The following is a 19,056-nucleotide window of genomic DNA, read 5'->3' as shown; positions in this document are numbered from 1 at the left end:
AGCTGAGACCAGCGACACGGACTCATCCTCTGATGGGAGCTCCCTTGTGGTGGCGGCAACATCTGTGCCCCCCCATCTACAGGTACAGCCGCCACCCCCCCTTCCAGCACCGCCCTCCCAGCAGCCCCTTAGCCTTTGCCCCGTGCCCGCTCACTCAGTAGGGTGGGCATCACCTTCGCCCCAGGCACCTCAACCCCAGTCACCCCTGCTGCCCTCAGTGAGGAGGCCATTGACCTCCTAAAGTTCCTCACTGTTGGGCAGTCTACCATTTTGAATGCCATCCAGGGTGTAGAAAGGCAGTTGCAACAAACAAATGCATTCCTGGAGGGCATTCATTCTGATCAGGCGGCCCTTCAGCAAGCTTTTCAGACTCTGGCCTCAGCACTGATGGCAGACATTGTCCCTGTGTCTAGCCTCCCCCCTCCAACTTCCTCCACCCAGACCCAATCCCCTGTACCCCGGCCTATCCCAAGCACACCTCTAGATCAGCATGCACACACGTCAACACACAAGGGAAGCTCAGGCAAACACAAGCACCACACATCCCACAGGCACTCACGCAAGCATCAGACACATGCAGACACACCAATATCCACTGCCTCCACTGTGTCCCCCTCCTCCTCGTCTCCCTCCTCCCTCCCAGTCTCGTCTACACTCACACCTGCATGCACTACCTCTACAGCCACTACTGCCATCACCAGCACACACACCACCACACCCCGCTCACTTGCAGTCACCACCCCCACTACCATTCACACATCCCCTGTGTCCTCTCCCAGTGTGTCTGTGACGCCACCTCCCAAGATACACAAATGCAGGCACACACCCACCCAACAGCCATCCACCTCACGACAGCCTCCAGCTCATGCACCTTCACCCAAAGTCAGCAAACGAACACCTCCTACAACCACATCCTCTTCCTCCACTCCCAAACCCCCTCCAACTACCCATCCCAGTGTCTCCTAAAAACTTTTCCTGGCCAACCTTGACCTCTTTCCCACACCTCCCCCACCCCGTCCGTCACCTAGGTCCCGTACTAGCACCTCAGCCACAACATCTCCGGGACCAGTGGTGCGTGTAGTCACCGGAATCTGGAGTGCACCGGCCACCAGGGCAGCCAGTGTGGCACGGAGCCACAGCACAGACAGTCCCCCACCTGTGAAGCATCAGAAGTTGGCCATTGCCCGGCGGGAGAGGGGGAAGACTCCAGCCCCCAAAGCCGGCCCCAGGGGTCCCGGTGGGAGTGTGGAGTCAGCTGCGACACCTTCCAAGGTGGGGAAGGGCCACAAGAAACCAGGAAAGTCTGGGAAGAGCAGCACGGCGGAGGACACTGCCATCATCCCCGCTGCCCAGGAGGCCACAGCCGTCATCCCCGCTGCCCAGGAGGCCACAGCAGTCATCCCCGCTGCCCAGGAGGCCACAGCCATCATCCCCACTGACCAGGAGGCCACAGCCATCATCCCCGCTGCCTAGGAGGCCACAGCCGTCATCCCCGCTGGGATAGAGAGGACCGCCAGCACAAGCCCCGCTGGGACAGAGGACCGCCAGTACAAGCCCCGCTGGGACAGACGGGACCGCCAGCACAAGCCCCGCTGGGACAGAGAGGACCGCCAGCACAAGCCCCGCTGGAACAGAGAGGACCGCCAGCACAAGCCCTGCTGGGCTAGAGAGCACTGCCAGCACAAGCCCCGCTGGGCTAGTGAGGACCGCCAGCACAAGCCCCGCTGGGCTAGAGAGGACCGCCAGCACAAGCCCCGCTGGGCTAGAGAGGACTGCCAGCACAAGCCCCGCTGGGCTAGAGAGGACTGCCAGCACAAGCCCCGCTGGGCTAGAGAGGACCACCAGCACAAGCCCCGCTGGGCTAGTTTAGTTTAGTTTATAGATTTGTAGAGCGCATGGCTACCCGGGGGCATCCCAGCGCTAAAGTACACCATGAATGTCGGAAGAGCCAGGGGAAGCAGATTAACTGGGAAAGAGAATGGTTTTCAACTTCCTCCTAAAGAGAAGTTCAGAGGATTCCTGACGGCATTAAAAGGGCAGGGCATTCCAGAGCCGAGCAGCCCTGATGGAGAACAAATTACCTCCCCATGATCTCTTGACCGAAGGGATGTAAACCTGTTGAGAAGAACGAGATCTAAGAGGTCTAAGGGGCTATAGAGGACCGCCAACACAAGCCCCGCTGAGCTATAGAGGACCGCCAGCACAAGCCCCGCTGGGACAGAGAGGACCGCCAGCACAAGCCCCGCTGGGACAGAGAGGACTGCCAGCACAAGCCCCGCTGGAACAGAGAGGACCGCCAGCACAAGCCCTGCTGGGCTAGAGAGAAACACCAGCACAATCCCCGCTGGGCTAGAGAGGACCGCCAGCACAAGCCCCGCTGGGCCATGTAGGACCGCCAGCAGCTGAGTCACTGCAACAGAGCCCGCCGCTCCAAGCACCGCTGAACAGGGCACCGCCATCTCAAGCACCGCTAAACAGGGCACCGAGATCTCAAGCACTGCTGAACAGGGCACTGCCATCTCAAGCACCGCTGAAGAGGGCACTGCCGTCTCAAGCACCGCTGAACAGGGCACTGCCATCTCAAGCACCACTGAACAGGGCACCGCCGTCTCAAGCACCGCTGAACAGGGCACTGCCGTCTCAAGCACCGCTGAACAGGGCACTGCCGTCTCATGCACCGCTGAACAGGGCACCGCCGTCTCAAGCACCGCTGAACAGGGCACCGCTGCCTCAAGCAACGCTGGCCCATGAGCGCCTAGGGCACTGACGCTACTGAGTCCATCACGGGCAGGATGAAGCAGTTTGGGCACAATGCGCCCCCAGAACAAGTGTAGAGATCCATCCACTACCTCTGTCCTTAGCAGGATGAAGCACTCTGGGCACAATGGCCCCAACAGAACCAGTGGAGAGATCCCTCCACTACCTCTGTCCTTAGCAGGATGAAGCACTCTGGGCACAGTGCCCCCTCCAGAACCAGTGGAGACTGTTATCCACTTGAGAGACTATGGCTTTGCACTCCCCAGAATTGAACAGTGGGCAACCCACCCACTGGAGAGACTTGAGAGACTGTGGCTTTGCACTCCCCAGGATTGAACAGTGGGCAACCCACCCACTGAAGAGACTTGAGAGACTGTGGCTTTGCACTCCCCAGGATTGAACAGTGGGCAACCCACCCACTGTAGAGACTTGAGAGACTGTGGCTTTGCACTCCCCAGGATTGAACAGTGGGCAACCCACCCACTGAAGAGACTTGAGAGACTGTGTTGCACTCCCCAGGATTGAACAGTGGGCATGTGGCCCTCTCGTGGATTTGGTGTTGTGCACTCAACCAGCTGAGGTGCCCCCCCTGTCCCTCCCCCTGAGGTGCCTGTTTTCTTGCTCTCTGATGCCCCTGCAGTGTTCTCTCCGTCATGGTTGGGGTTCTTGTGGGGGCCTCGCCCACACCGTGTGGGCCCAGTGTTCCACTGACTTAATTGGAGCACTACCTGGACTACTATGCTTGCTGTATATTTTGTTAATGGTGTATATATCTATTTTTGCATACTTGCTTTTTATATATTACAATGGTTCCACTAATTTCCTTTTGTCTTTGCATTCTTCCGGGGGGGGGGGTTTGGGGGGTGTGACTATCATGTATTAATATGTATTAGTGTGTGTGTTGTAGTGGGTGAGGGTGGGGGTGGAGGTGTTGCGTGTGTGTGTCCCTGTTTTTTCCGTCCCCCCTTCCCTGTGTCGTAGGTGCATTATTCATCATGGTCTTCGCCGCCGGCGTTCGTGCTCCTGGTAGAGGAGCAGGAAGACTATCGCAGTGAGAATTTGGAGTTCCAACTCCAAGGTGTCCTAGTTCCTTGTGGGGTGTGTAGAGGTGAGCGTTTTCCCTTCGGAATCCTGTTTCCGCCGTGTTTTTATCCGTGGTGAATACACCCCGGAAAAGGTGGCCGATTGGTAGGTTGTGATACTGTGGGCGGTACATTGTCATTCGCCTGTCTGTTGGCAGTGACTGCCACTCTGTTTGTCTGTACCGCCGTGGCAGTCGGAGTGTTAAAGTGGCTGTCTTTGTTGGCGGTTTCCGCCATGGTCGTAATTGCAAAATATTTACCTCCGGCCTGTTGACGGTCTTACCACCACTTTAACACCTACCGCCAGGGTTGTAAGGACCACCTCTGTGTTTTTATGTTTGTTCCCCACTCGTTCTTCTGATAGGGACCCTGCCCATCCTTGTGGTGATCCCCCCAGGTACCTTCTTATGGACCCTGGCACTGACCCAGCGGTCTGCCTCCTTAGCAAGCTCCCTGGGGTTAGGGAGCTTACTGTGAATCAGGTTTTGGCATAGATCTGGAAAAAAAATACTGAACAAGTGCTCCTTTGCAATCAAATTGTACAGCCCTTGATAATACTTTACTTCACTGCACTTCACCCAACCTTCCATTGCCTTGCAAAAGTAATCTACATAATCCACCCAGGTCTGTTGGGCTAGCTCCTGATTATACTTAACATTCTGTCAGTACTTCTCTGGGGACGGACCATACTTCCTGGCAAGGGCTTCCTTCAGGGGGGTACCTCATCCTGTCTCCCTTCTCTAGGGCCAGTAGGTGGTCCCTCCTTTTACTAGGGATATGCCTCGACAGACTAGCCCCAAAATCCTCCTCAGGGATCTTGTGCATCTGTAAAGCAACGCCGTAAGCCTCAAACCACTTGTCAATATCATCTCCCACAATAGTCAGGCACCAGACCTTTAAGAATATTAACCTTCTTCTCTCCAGTGGGCACTGATGAAATGCTACCACCATCACTGCTGGACTCTGCCTATCTGTCCTTGAGGTCCATCTCCTTAAGACACACTTCACGAGCCAACATCAATTTCCTCTCATCTATGGCCAGTTTCTTTGACTCCTTTTCCCGCTCAAATCTTGCCAGCTCTAGCTTGTGCTGCCTCTTCTCCCTCCTGTCCTTTAACTTGTCTGGGCTCAGGCCTCTGGAAGACACACTGGTCCCTGGGCTGGGAGCAATTGACAACTCAGAGGTCAAGTCATCCCTCTCAACCGCAGGATGAACCACAGGAAGGTCCTCTCCAGGCCCTTCACCCTCAGAACCAGTATCTAAATACTCTCCTTCTGCTGTTGTAGTCAATGACTAGTGGACTTCCGCCCAGGTCCTCAGTGCCTTTTGGAGCTCCATCTTCCTATTTGCTTGAAGTACCCTCTTCTTACAGAACTCCTTCAGTTGGGCCATAGTGTAGGACTTCTTGTTATCCAGCTCAAACCTCATCTCTGAAGGTGAGACCTCAGGCACAGTCAGAATTGTAAAAAAGCAGGGCTGAATTTTAAAGAAGCCAAAAGGCCAATCTGGGAGAATTAAGATTCAAATTGATCTTGGATATGGGATGGTAGTGGACACCAAATCACTGTACGACACTTCACAAATCTTAGTCCTGATCCTCACTGTTGATCACCAATGTTAGAAATTAGATTACTGGTTGACTGGGATGTGAGCCCTGGTCAAACAGCAACCACAATCCTGATTAGGGAAAGGCACAAGCAAAGCCCAAGTTAACCTGTGTCCAACCCCCTAGTAACCTGGCACAGAGTAGTCAGGCTTAACTTAGAGGTAACTGATAAAGTATTTGTGCAACACTTCAAACAGTAAAACAGTGCAAACACCAAAAGAATTATCCCACATCATGTTAAAATAATAGAACTTATTTTAAGGAATAAAACAAGACAAAGAAAAAAAATCTAATTAGTAGAATCAGAGATATTGAATTTTAAAGTATTTAGAGTAAATAGTGCCAAAAGGTGTAAAGCGGCAACTGTGGGTATCTGGTCGCACAAAGTCACATAGTCACAAGTTCAGTCTGATCATGATGGACACCGAACCGGCCACAGGGACCCAGTTAGGTCCGCTGAACAGAGTACCTTAAATCCTGAGTTACAGACCTTGCGTGGACCCGCAATGAAGACGTGCCTCTTAGTCAAAGCAATATAACGGTTCCAAGATGCGGCGAGGTTGCGGTGTGAGGTCCTGTGGCATTGAAACTGAGGATCCTGTTGGTGAGGGTTTGCGATGCAATGTCTGGAGTCAGGGATATAGCCGCCAGTTGGGCGATGCATCTGTTATGAAGGACTGCAAGGCTGCTATGTGGAGTCAAGGTTTTCATCAAGGCTGCTGTCTATTAAACATGCCAGGGCATGCACTGAGGATGCATTGTGCAGCAGCAGAACTGACGGCAATGCAGGCTGCTGGATCCACAGAGGCTGGCAAAGCACCTTACACCCAGTTCCAAGGATCCAGGACTAGGGTGGCACCACTTGGCAGGGTCCAGGTGCAAATGCAAGGTTATTGGAAGCCTATTATGCCCCTGAGGCTTCAGGTCCAGAGGCCAGTCAACTTGCCTTTGGAGTCACCCTGGGTTCTGAGTTCAAGAGATGCAGGTCTAGTCCTTATCACCCTGGCAAGAGGGCACCAGGCAGCAGGTCAGTCCAGCATGGTAGCAATTCTGTCAGAAAAGGAATCCAGTGTAGTAGTAGTCCTTGCAACAGGACAGCAGTCCTTCTTCCTGACAGAGTATCCACAGGTCCAGACATGTACTGAAGTGGTGATATCTGAGGTCATTTATACTCCGCTGTTCCTTTGAAGTCGAGAGAAGCTTCTTTAGGCAGGCCTTTAAAGTGCACAGATACCCTGCCTCCCCTGGCCCTTTGTGTGGAGACAAGACACGCCTATTTAGGTGTAAGTGAGACTGGGCCCATCTCCTCTCTCCCATTCTGCCAGTGATGGGCAAATAGCACTAGCACTTTAGTAATGGTTAGCAGCAGTGGTAAAGCGCACATAGCCCTAAGGCCAGCAAAAATGAAGTCAGCAAAAATAGGAGGTCTAAATTTGCAGTGTGTTAGGGGTAACCACGCTGAGGATGCCAGGTCTAATACCTGCTAACTTTTGATTGGAAGCAGATAGAAATATCCTGTTTGGACTCAACTGTAATTTAAAATTCTCTTCAATAGTAAAATCAGACCATAAATCAAAGTTCAGAAAATGCCACTTTTAGCAAGTTGGTGTTTTTGTTTCTGTTGCCCAAAACATTTTGTGGAAGCTGCCAGTATCCTCGGTCATATGGCTATAAACAGCTTAGCTGTTGGGCTTTGTGTATTATTCCCAGACTGTGAGCAAAGGAGAGTTAGGTGTTGGTATGATGGGTCATCCTGCCAGGATGGTTGGGGACGGAGCTGTTACTTGCCCCACCTACATTTCAAAATCTGCCTCCACCACACACAAAGAAACCTGACACTAGTTTTAGTCACCCTAGACTTCTTGAAGTCTTGGCAGGTAAAGAGAAGAACTTTCCAGATTCATTTGTGGAGGTAGCCAAGATGAATACCCCTTCTCAAAGGCTTGCACCAGGTATAAATATTGGACCCTCAGAATAACTCTTCAGTGCACACCAGGACCTGAGGAAGTCTTCAGAAGGAGCACCCCAGAAGACTGCCCTACTGCGTAAGGCCTGATTTGTAGCTCAGAAAACTGTCCTATTGCTACCAGAGTACTGCCCTTCTGCTTGCAGCTTGCCTTGCCCCCAGAGGACTGCTCTTTTCCTTGAGGCATGCCTAGCTTCTTGAGCCCAGGACTACGAGGGTGATTCCAACTGCTAGTTGACTGGCCACCTGTGTGAGCTACAAGGACATAACAAGCTCCAGATACCTTGAACTCTGCACCTAGCCTCTGCTGGAGTGAGTTCTAAACTCCCAAGTGGTGCTCCTCCCCCCCAAGCCCTGGACCATTGTTTGTGGTGATAAAGGTGCTGCTCCTGCCTAGCCCTACAGGTGCTGCTCTAGCCTAGCCCTAAAAGTTGGGACATGGAGAACTTTCCAACAAAAAGTGGCCTAAAAGCCAACAGCAGGCTGAGACCTACCAGCTTGTGATTAGCCTATGGTGCATCGCCATTCGGCCTGACTCCATGGTACCCACTGCTACATTCTTCTCCTCAGCAGCAAGTCCCAGAGGGACAGCTCGGCAAAGGTATCTAGCTTTGCGGAGCCCTCATCAGCTACAGCCTGCAGCTTTGGCTGAAAGAAATTAGTGGCTTCCAAAAAAGTGGCAAAGTCTGAAGGTGGAAATCTTCATTACCAACTCTTTCCAGTGGCTCCCCAAAGTTAAAGCCTCCTTCTCAGACACTGCTGATACCTTCCCCTGCTGAACTTTACCTTCCTACAGTGAATACAGTGGGCAAATTGACTCCTACATTGGGCTCCTGGTCCTAGATCCTGCTTATTGCTCGCAGGGGGGAATAACTTATTTATAACCACGTGCTGCAACTGTTAAAGAGATTTGTCACATAGCGCACTTACTCTGGACAACTACACTGGAACAATGACATTAACATAGCACCTTTCTCCATGGCCAGAGGGGACCCAAGATCCTCAAGCACAATAAGATGGAATCGTGATGCAGATTCTTTGGGGAGTGACAAATGATCTGTAACCACCTTTATCTAGGCCAACCTGTTAGGGCTCTTGATTTCTTAGCTGCAGAGATGCTGCCACCCTACTGCAAAGGGGCATACTCAGCGCTGGAGAGCCTTTAGCATGGGACGGGTCTCAGATAACATGTGCAGGAAAAGTCCCATTCCTATAAATTAAGCCATTTCATTCTTACACCATAATCTCTTCAAAACGTCTGGGATTCATAAAAGACTAAGGGGCATATTTATACTCTGTTTGCGCCGAATGTGCGTCGTTTTTTTCGACGCAAATTCGGCGCAAAACTAACGCCATATTTATACTTTGGCGTTAGACGCGTCTAGCGCCAAAGTATGGGCAAATAGTGTCATTTTTTTGCGTGAACGCCTTCCTTGCGTTAATGAGATGCAAGGAAGGCGTTCCCGTCTAAAAAAATGACGGCGACGCAAATGCGTCGTGTTTATACTCCCGGGCAAAAATCACGCCCGGGAGTGGTCGGGTCAAAAAACCCCGCATTTGCGCCACTTTTTAACGCCTGGGTCAGGGTAGGCGTTAAGGGGCCTGTGGGCTCAAAATGAGCCCACAGGTGCCCTCCCCTGCCCCCAGGGACCCCCCCTGCCACCCTTGCCCACCCCAGGAGGACACCCAAGGATGGAGGGACCCATCCCAGGGACATTCAGGTAAGTTCAGGTAAGTATAATTTATTTATTTTTTATATATTTTTTTTGGCATAGGGGGGCCTGATTTGTGCCCCCCTACATGCCACAATGCCCAATGACCATGCCCAGGGGACAGAAGTCCCCTGGGCATGGCCATTGGGCAAGGGGGCATGACTCCTGTCTTTACTAAGACAGGAGTCATGTAAATGGCGTCTGGGCGTCGTTTAAAATGGCGCAAATCGGGTTAAGACGATTTTTTAGCGTCAACCTGACTTGCGCCATTTTTAAGACGCCCTAACGCCATTTTTCCCTACGCCGGCGCTGCCTGGTGTACGTGGTTTTTTTCCACGCACACCAGGCAGCGCCGGTCTGCTTGCGCCGGCTAACGCCATTCAATAAATACGGCGCCCGCATGGCGCTTCAGAATGGCGTTAGCCGGCGCAAAATTTTTTGACGCTAAACTGCGTTAGCGCAGTTTAGCGTCAAAAAGTATAAATACGGGCCTAAGCCTCTCAGGTGATAAAGATGAGGCACCGTTTTCATGAGATTTGCAGTAAGTAATATTGGGAAAAGATTGATGACTAGTCTCTCAGTGCCCTGTGAGTTCATAATAGCATCACATTTTGTTTTATTTTTTTAAACAGTCCAATGTGGTCAATGCATAATATCCATACACCACTTTATCATTGCTTAAAATCCTCTACTTCACAATGACTCAAATAAAAATATGTCACTCTATTTGATAAATCTCCATTTGTGCGAGCACTACTAATTCTCGTTATATTGCATGATCGCAGGTCATATACCTGATTAAAGTGTGACGATCTTCACTATCTGTTTAACCTCAAGTGGGAGGTATGTACTTCAGACCAATGGATATTGTGTGCCTATTCTGATATAATTTGTTATTCGTCTTAACATGCAGACCTCGCATCTCCTCATAATTGAGCCAATGCATAGCTTCTGTAGTTGTCCTGCTGCAACCTGCAGGTCCAGAGAGTTTCTATGGGTTACACCTCTAATTTCAATCTCAAAAAGTGCTGGAAAGAATGCTAAAAGAACACCACAATGAAATACTACTGGGAAACTCTTATTGGTATTTTCTAGACGAGACACAAATCACATGAAGCAGCATACTATTTTACGTTTAATTAAGATGCATGACGAAACACCTTATAGTGGTAACATACAAGCTGACAGAACTTTGAGGTGGTCACTGACTTGTCGCGGGTTATCTGGCACTGCATCATTACATAACTCACTAACAAAGCTAAAGTTAACCATACTTTCATGATCCAAGCCAGCAACAGGAACTTGATTGTTTCTGAAGGGGCCTTACAAAGATTTGTCAAGGAAGTCTCCTTACATGCTGTGTTCAGAGCCTGGAAAGGCGTACTTACCAAAGAAAATCAATAGTCTATTAAACTCAGACTTAAACAACCAAGGGTGCAATAGAAATCATCAGAGGAGTCAATCTCAATGAGAAAAGACAATATTTAAATATAGGTACCATACAGAAGTTTCCAGTACCAGTCACATCACAAAATTCCCGCAAGGAATACGAACAGGTGCCTACCTGCACTCATGAAACTGGAGAAAAACCTTTACTAGTAATATAAAAATGTTAATATATTTTGCCTGAGCAAGTTACTTCATTATTTCGCGCCTCAATAGCCAAACTGGAAAATGCCTCAGCATCAGAGACAGTTACTTCCGGTGGGCAAAAGTTATCTTACCCAGAAAACATGACAGATGCAGGTTTCACTAGTATGCGCAAATGTGTTTAAATAATTTTTTCACAACCCATCCCTCTTGCGCTATATATTTGTGAGAAAGCGTCCCAATCTAGATAATTTGTTCACTCTGGGACTCGTTTTAGGCAGATGAATAGCTTTTGACCCTGATTGAACACACCTTAGAGCGAGATGACTAATCAACATGTCAATCAATCAGTCAATAACCTCATCAATATTCACAATAGAAATTCAATCAATTAATCAATTACATTAATAAGACTCGAGCACCACCATGACCTTTCAGTCATGAAAAACCACGCCAGATTTTAGCAAGTTTATGATGTTTATTCCCTATTGATTGCACTCTACTAGAAAGTTTATTAGTCTCAATACCATGAAACATATCAGTACTGTAAGAATATGGCAACTTGCATAAGATTTAATCAAAGCAAAGATCATAAACATTAGAACATAGCACGACGTCAACATGGGTTAACCTTTAGCAGAGTATCATTAGCGCATTGTTCAACAGAGCGTAGATTCAGTAATTTGTCTATTTGCGTCTGTTTAGTGAACCCCTTAACTAACCTCGAATTAGCATTGGCATGTTGGGCTTCAGGCAAAACAATTTTTGCAACACAAATTAAAAAAAACATTTATCTATGGTCTCTGTCAAAAGAAGCAGTTGGTACCTAGAAAGGAAAGGCAAATAGACAATTACAATTTCATCATCATATAGTTACCCTCCGTAATGGGTCAGCATACAGAGTCAGTCTTCGTCCTCAGGACAGCAGTTGATTCGCCATCAGCCAGGAAACACAGCAAAGTTCAGCAAGACCGAGCAAAAGGGAATACTTCCCTCATAAGGAGGAAAAGTATAGAATCGGGCAAGGCAAGGTAAGGATGGTTTGAGGAATCAAACAGCAAAGTCTTCGGGCAGAGTAACAAGGTGGCTGGGCTATAGTAAAAAGGCACGCAATGGCTTGTAATGGCATATAACGCCGTATAATGGTTCGGAATGGCTGATTTCTCCTTGTGTCCAAGAATTTTATATCAATCTTGTGGTACAGTCACCTAATTTCCAATTGGGCAAGTTTCGGCGCACCATCATCTCTATCCAATGGTTTACGACTAGCCTCATTAAGATTGTCACCCCATAACAGTTCTCACGTAGTTTATTGGCTCTTGTGATTGACGTCTTCAACGGGTAGAATGTCAGGTAGAAACGTATAGTTTCTCAGGGTCAGTCAGTAGTTCCATTGTCTATACCAGTTCAGGCGACCTTGTACCTATTGCAAGTTTACACTGTTGCATTCGGCAAGAATGTCTCCTTGAGCAAGTCGAGTCTTCATGAGAATGAATCTATTACACTCATCTTCTAGCTTCTGGAAAAGTACAACTACATGTCCTTCAGCAAGTCAGCACACTGCACGCTAGAAAAACACATTTAAAATGAAACCGGGCAGCTGGGCCCCGACTCATGCTAACTAAGGCCTGGTGAATTAATTAACAAAACCTTAACATATAACTCTTAATACTAGTACAAATCATACATTAGTACATTAATATTTCATTATTAGTCAATTTCATTAACTATCGTATACAATGGTGGCCACTCCCCGTGGGCACATTTCGGACTCACGTTTAGTAAAACACATTAATACATTTTCTATGAGGCATTATTATGCATTAGTTCATAAACAGTTAATGTTAATTTTGATTATAAAAACTACACTCCAACAAGCCCTCCTCTGATGACACTTGTCATCACACAAATCCACTCTTTACCTTTCTTTTCACTTCCTTAATTCCTTCAATTCAATTTCCTACCCCATTTTCAAATTTTCATATTTTGCTTTGAATATTTTCTCCATTTTCTTTTCTTCCCTCCTCATATTGCGTTTTGCCAATTTTTCTTTAATTCTTTTACTAATTTTACATGATAACCATAGTCCGAATAAACAAGCTAAAACAATCAATATTCCCTGTATTATTTTTGCAAGTATCCCATGCCAAATACTACCAAACCAACTTCCCACTTTAGCAAGTCCCTTTCCAACCTTTTACCAAACTCCAGGTTCCTTCAGCTCCTTCATATCTGTACTATCTCTCGTTAGGTTAGTAAGCATACTTCTAATCTTATTACTGTCATCCGGAATATACGCACAACAGTGGCGCTCATTAAGCATCCTACAGACTCCGCCACTTTTCGCTAAAAAATGTCTAAAGCAAGCCGGTTTTGAGGAGTCATAGCCCTCTCCGCAGCAAGGTCAGTATCCATCAGGAGTATAGCCCCTGTGAAGTTTGTCAGCATGTTATCCACAATAGTAGACAACTTTCGAATCTTTATGGAGTTTAAGATAACTCCCACTGAAGGAATTATTGCTCCAAATATATCACCCACGACAGCAGCAGCTGCCTCTCTTTTCTGTCTGGTACGATGTAATTCAGACACTTTAGGAAACTTCCTTAAGTCATCAAATTGGTAAATCTTTGGGAAAACTATTCCCAAATAACATGTCCCATACCATCCCTTTGGAAGACGGTAATAAACATTAAGTCCACATATGTAATAGATCCCGGGGATCGCTGGATCTTGTCCATTTAACATTAACGTCCACTTACTTTGAAACAAAAACACATCTGCACTCACTCGTTCCCACACATAAAGGTGGTCATTCTGACCTCGGCGGTAAAAGGCGCCTACCGCCGATCAGAAATCCTCCATAATCCCGCCGCGGTCGCGGAAACCCGCCACGGTCATTCTGACCCGCAGAAGGCAAACCTCCGAATATCCGACCGCCACAACAGACCGCCAGACCAGCGGTCGGCGGAAAGGTGGAGGTGACCAAACCTCCACCGCCACGCCAACAGAAATACGCCCATGCCATTACGACCCACGAATCCACGCGGCGGTCATTCAAACGCGGTATTCCATTGGCGGGACACACCGGCGCGGTCAGAATACACACAAACGAACAAAACTCACCCACATTGGACGATTTGAATCCCACACACCTGATACACATACACACACCACTCCCACACACACAATACAATATAAAACACCCACCCACATCACCCACAAACCCCTACGCTTAAAAAATCGTAAAGAAGACAAGAGCGAGACACCAGCATCCAAAACATAACAGCCACAGCCACTCAACACCATCACCCACACACTATCCACACACAAAACAACACACACCACCACACTCAACTCACTTAAATACACATACTCCACCCCACACATCATACACACCACCCCATGGCACCCCAAAGACAACCCCGCTTCACAGACGAAGAACTCAGGGTTATGGTGGAGGAAATCGTTCGTGTAGAGCCCCAGCTGTTCGGCACACAGATACAATACACCAGCATTGCCCGGAGGACGGAGCTATGGCAGAGGATTGTCGACAGGGTGAACGCAGTGGGACAGCACCCCAGAAATCGGGAAGACATCAGGAAGCGATGGAACGACCTACGGGGGAAGGTGCGTTCCATGGTATCCAGGCACAACATCGCCGTGCAGAAGACTGGCGGAGGACCCCCACCTCAACCCCCACAATTCACATCATGGGAGGAGGAAGTCTTGAACATCCTGCATCCTGACGGCCTCGCAGGAGTCGGCGGAGGAATGGATACTGGTAAGTTGAAGCTTCAATACTGCTTCCCCCCCACCTGCATGCCAAATCAGACCCCAACCCTCACCCCCATCCTCGAACCCCACCCTCACCCCCACCCCCATCCTCACCCCCACCCTCACCCCCACCACCATCCTCACCCCCACCACCATCCTCACCCCCACCCCCAGCACACCTATTCCCCGCCAATGTCTCACCATCACAACCCACACATCCCAAAACCTAGCCTGCATGCGTCCACTAAGCATGGACACCCATCACCAAAGCATGCCCAATGCATATACACATCCCCCCCACAAGCCACCCTCACAAAAGCACCCACACACGAATGCCAGCACTTGGGGACACGGGAACCCACAGATACACCCATATGCCACACATTGAAACTATAACCATACCTCTATACCCCTGCAGGACCCGACCGTCAACACACCGCGGCAGAGGGGCCAGAATTATCCACACCCCCCACCCAAGAGGCCGTCAGCGATGACAGCAGCTCTGTCGATCTGGACACCGATGACCAGCCCGGACCATCGGGGACCTCTGGACAGTCGGTTCCCCTCACACAGGCACAGGCCACTATAGACCCTAACCCCTCTGGGAACACCAGCACAGCTCCCACCCAGCGGGCCCATGCCTCTGTCTCCAGGGCGCGTCAATCTGCGGTGTGTCTACCACTACAGGGCACCCAGGATAACCCACCACCCCAACAACAACAGGGACCTGGGGGCAGTGGTAGTGGGCACACCGGCCAGGGGGCAGAGGCCCAGGGAAACAGGGCAACTCGGCGGGCAGCTGTGCGACAGGGGGGGGAGGAGAGGCCCAGGGAACCCACTCTCCACGAGGTCCTCACCACCATCATGGGAGCATACAACCGCTCCCAGGAGACGATGGCGACGGTACTGGCCCGGTTCCAGGAGATCCAGGTGCTGCAGGAGGAACACTATCGGGGGTACAGGGAGGACATCAGAGCCATCAACACCACCCTGGTTACCATGGTAGGGCTGCTGCAGGACCTCGTAAACAGCAGGGCGGACACTGAACAACACCCAAGGGCCCCTGCCACTAGCCTGGACCAAGAACAGCCATCCACCTCCGCCGGCGCTAGTGGACAGGAGGCCCCCGCACAGCAGCAGCCCACCAGACCCCCACCTCCTGCAGGAGAAGAACCACCCCGCAAGAGGGCCCTGAGATCTCGCAAGACAGAGTAGGATGTCAAGCCCCCCGCCAGCAATGGATACCACCTGATGTCATCCCACTGTCCCACATTGTCACCCTGTCCATCCTCGAACTGCCCATGCTCCATCTCTCCACAGGCCTCTGGACAATGCACCTGTGTGACTGTTACTCTGGACTCTGCCATGGACATTCCTTCACCATAGCCCCCACCCACTTGAAACCACCCATCCCATTTTGAGCACTTCAATAAACACCTATTTTGCACCAAAATATCAGGAGTCTGGCTGTGATTTCAATAGATTGTAATTGACATGACAGTGCAAATATGTCCTTGTACATGGTGAAGTCAACAAACAGCTGCCACAAAGCTGTAGTCCATGGGGAAACGAAGCACAGGACTCGTAGTGGGGACCCCAGATCTGAAATAGGGAGGGAAAAGCCAAAACTCAGTCATCATACACTGGGGCAAATAGACAGGCAGCAGAGATGCGGCAGAGTAGTTAACATTTACTAAATTATCTTTGAAATGTTACCTGTGTCCTATTGGAAGTACTGTTCAATGATTCTGTCCCTGTTGTCTGTTTCAGCCCCGTCGTCTTCCTCCTCGTCACTCTCCTCAGGTTCCACCGCTGCCACAACACCACCGTCTCGACCATCCTCCTGCAGGAAAGGCACCTGGCGGCGCAAAGCCAGGTTGTGAAGCATGCAGCAGGCCACGATGATATGACACACCTTCTTAGGTGAGTACATTAGGGATCCACCTGTCATATGCAGGCAGCGAAACCTGGCCTTTAGGAGGCCAAAGGTGCGTTCGATCACCCTCCTAGTACGCCCATGGGCCTCATTGTACCGTTCCTCTGCCCTGGTCCGGGGATTCCTTACTGGGGTCAGTAGCCACGACAGGTTGGGGTACCCAGAGTCCCCCACTAGCCATACACGGTGTCTCTGTAGCTGTTCCATCACGTAAGGGATGCTGCTATTCCTGAGGATGTAGGCGTCATGCACTGACCCTGGGAATTTGGCATTTACATGCGAGATGTACTGGTCAGCCAAACACACCACCTGGATGTTCATTGAATGGTAACTTTTTCTGTTCCTGTACACCTGCTCCCTGTCTCTTGGGGGAACCAAAGCCACATGGGTCCCATCAATGGCACCAATTACGTTGGGAATATGTCCAAGGGCGTAGAAATCACCCTTCACTGTAGCCAATTCGCCCACCTCAGGGAAAATGATGTAGTTCCTCACGGATTTCATCAGGGCAGACAACACTCTGGATAACACCTTTGAAAACATGGGCTGAGACATCCCGGAAGCAATTCCCACGGTTGTCTGAAATGACCCACTTGCCAAGAAATGTAGTACTGACATGACCTGCACCAGAGGGGGAATCCCTGTGGGTTGGCGGATGGGGGACATCAGGTCGGGCTCCAGCTGGGCACACAGTTCATGGATAGTGGCACGGTTAAGACGGTAGGTCAGGATAATGTGGCGTTCTTCCATTGTCGACAGGTCCACCAGCGGTCGGTACACGGGAGGATTCATCCGTCTCCTCGCCCAACCCAGCGGACGGTGCCTAGGAAGGACAACATGGAGCACACAGTCAGGCAACCCACAGGTACGTACTCACAGCTAGCACAGTATACGATTCTCTATGCAGTGAATGGCTTGTCTGAGTGGCTATGCAAGGCCTAGGCCTGTGTGACGCAGTTGAAATTGAGCCATGTGGGCCCTGGAAATGGCGGCTGCCTGATCTGTGAAGTGTGACAATGGGATGTGAGGTCAATGCGCTGGCGTGGCACACCGCGGCGGGCGGCGGGCGAAGACCGCGGCGCGAAGCCGCATTGGTTAACATTGAAGCCTATGGGTTTCAGGAGCCAATGGCGAAGGGCGCCGGCGGTGGCGGGACGCACCGCCGCGGTACGCACCGCCGCGGACGTGACCGCCATTTTCTATCTACTTATCCACTTGCGACTTGAACTTTCACAGGAGAGGACCTATACTGCAAGTGTTGCTGTGACCTCGGTCTAGAAGGGACAATGGCTGCTGCGACTGGGGAAAGGGCCCCTGCCTTCACTGGAGAGGAGTTGGAGAAACTTGTGGATGGGGTCCTCCCCCAGTATGCGCTACTCTACGGTCCTCCAGACCAACAAGTGAGTTTAATTCAATCTGGATTTGGGGCCACTGGCTGGCTTGGGGGCCTGGCGGGGATGGGGGGCATGTTGGGCCTGGCGGGGGGCCTGGCGGGGATGGGGGGCATGTTGGGCATGGCGGGGGGCCTGGCGGGGATGGGGGGCATGTTGGGCATGGCGGGGGGCCTGGCGGGGGGCCTGGCGGGGATGGGGGGCATGTTGGGCATGGCGGGGGGCCTGGCCAGGCCCCCCGCCTGGCGGAGATGGGGGGCGTTGGGCCACTGGAAAGGAAAATGCTGAGTAACTTGAACGTGGTATTTCTCCCTCCCTGTACGTGTCACATAGGTCCGCGCCCATGAGAAGATCGGGATTTGGCGTGCCATCGCCAAGGAAGTCCGGGCCCTGGGGGTCCACCATCGACGGGGCACCCACTGCCACAAGAGGTGGGAGGACATCCGCCGCAGGACCAAGAAGACCGCCGAGTCTCTGCTGGGGATGGCCTCCCAACGTAGGCGGGGTGCCTGCCGTCAACTGAGCCCCCTGATGTTCCGGATCCTGGCGGTGGCCTACCCTGAATTGGATGGGCGCGTGAGGGCAGCACAGCAGACACAAGGGGGTGAGTACAAGCATTATCTACTCTGTTGTCGCGCAGTGGAGGTGTCTGGGTGGGGGAGGATGGCTGGGGGTCCCCCTAGGCCAGGGCGATATCTGTAGGCTGGGCACCCCCGTAAGCCCCTGTGTCCCCAGCCACCACCCTCAGTAGTTTGTCAGTACAGCCATCCCTGGGCCGTGTCATCCATGGGTGCAGTTGTCAACTCTAGGCGTGTAGGGCATGTTCCACGGAATGCGTAGCGGACCCCAAGTGCGCAACTTAGTGCAGGGGGCATCTGTGTCTGTCATGTCCGCTAACTGTACCGGAGATCCATGTAATCAATATCCCTTTATTTCTCTCTCCCCCCCCCTTTTTGTTTGTCTTTCTGTGCTTGTGTGCATCAGCATCATCAGGCGGAGGAGAAGTGGCATCGGGGCAGGAGGGAGCTGCATCTCACATGGCCCAGGAGGGCCATGCCACAGAGTCAGACTGGACCAGTGAGACGGAGGGCGAGGGGAGCTCCACGACGGGGACGACTGGACCCTGCAGCGACACGGACACGTCCTCGGAAGGGGGCTCCCTTGCGGGGGTGGCACCATCCGTGCCCCCCGCCATTACAGGTACAGCCGCCACCCAGCGCACCATCTCCGCCCTGCCAGCA

This window comes from Pleurodeles waltl, chromosome 9, assembly GCF_031143425.1.
Source record: "Pleurodeles waltl isolate 20211129_DDA chromosome 9, aPleWal1.hap1.20221129, whole genome shotgun sequence".
NCBI classification, from domain to species: domain Eukaryota; kingdom Metazoa; phylum Chordata; class Amphibia; order Caudata; family Salamandridae; genus Pleurodeles; species Pleurodeles waltl.
This window is presented reverse-complemented; position numbering follows the sequence as displayed.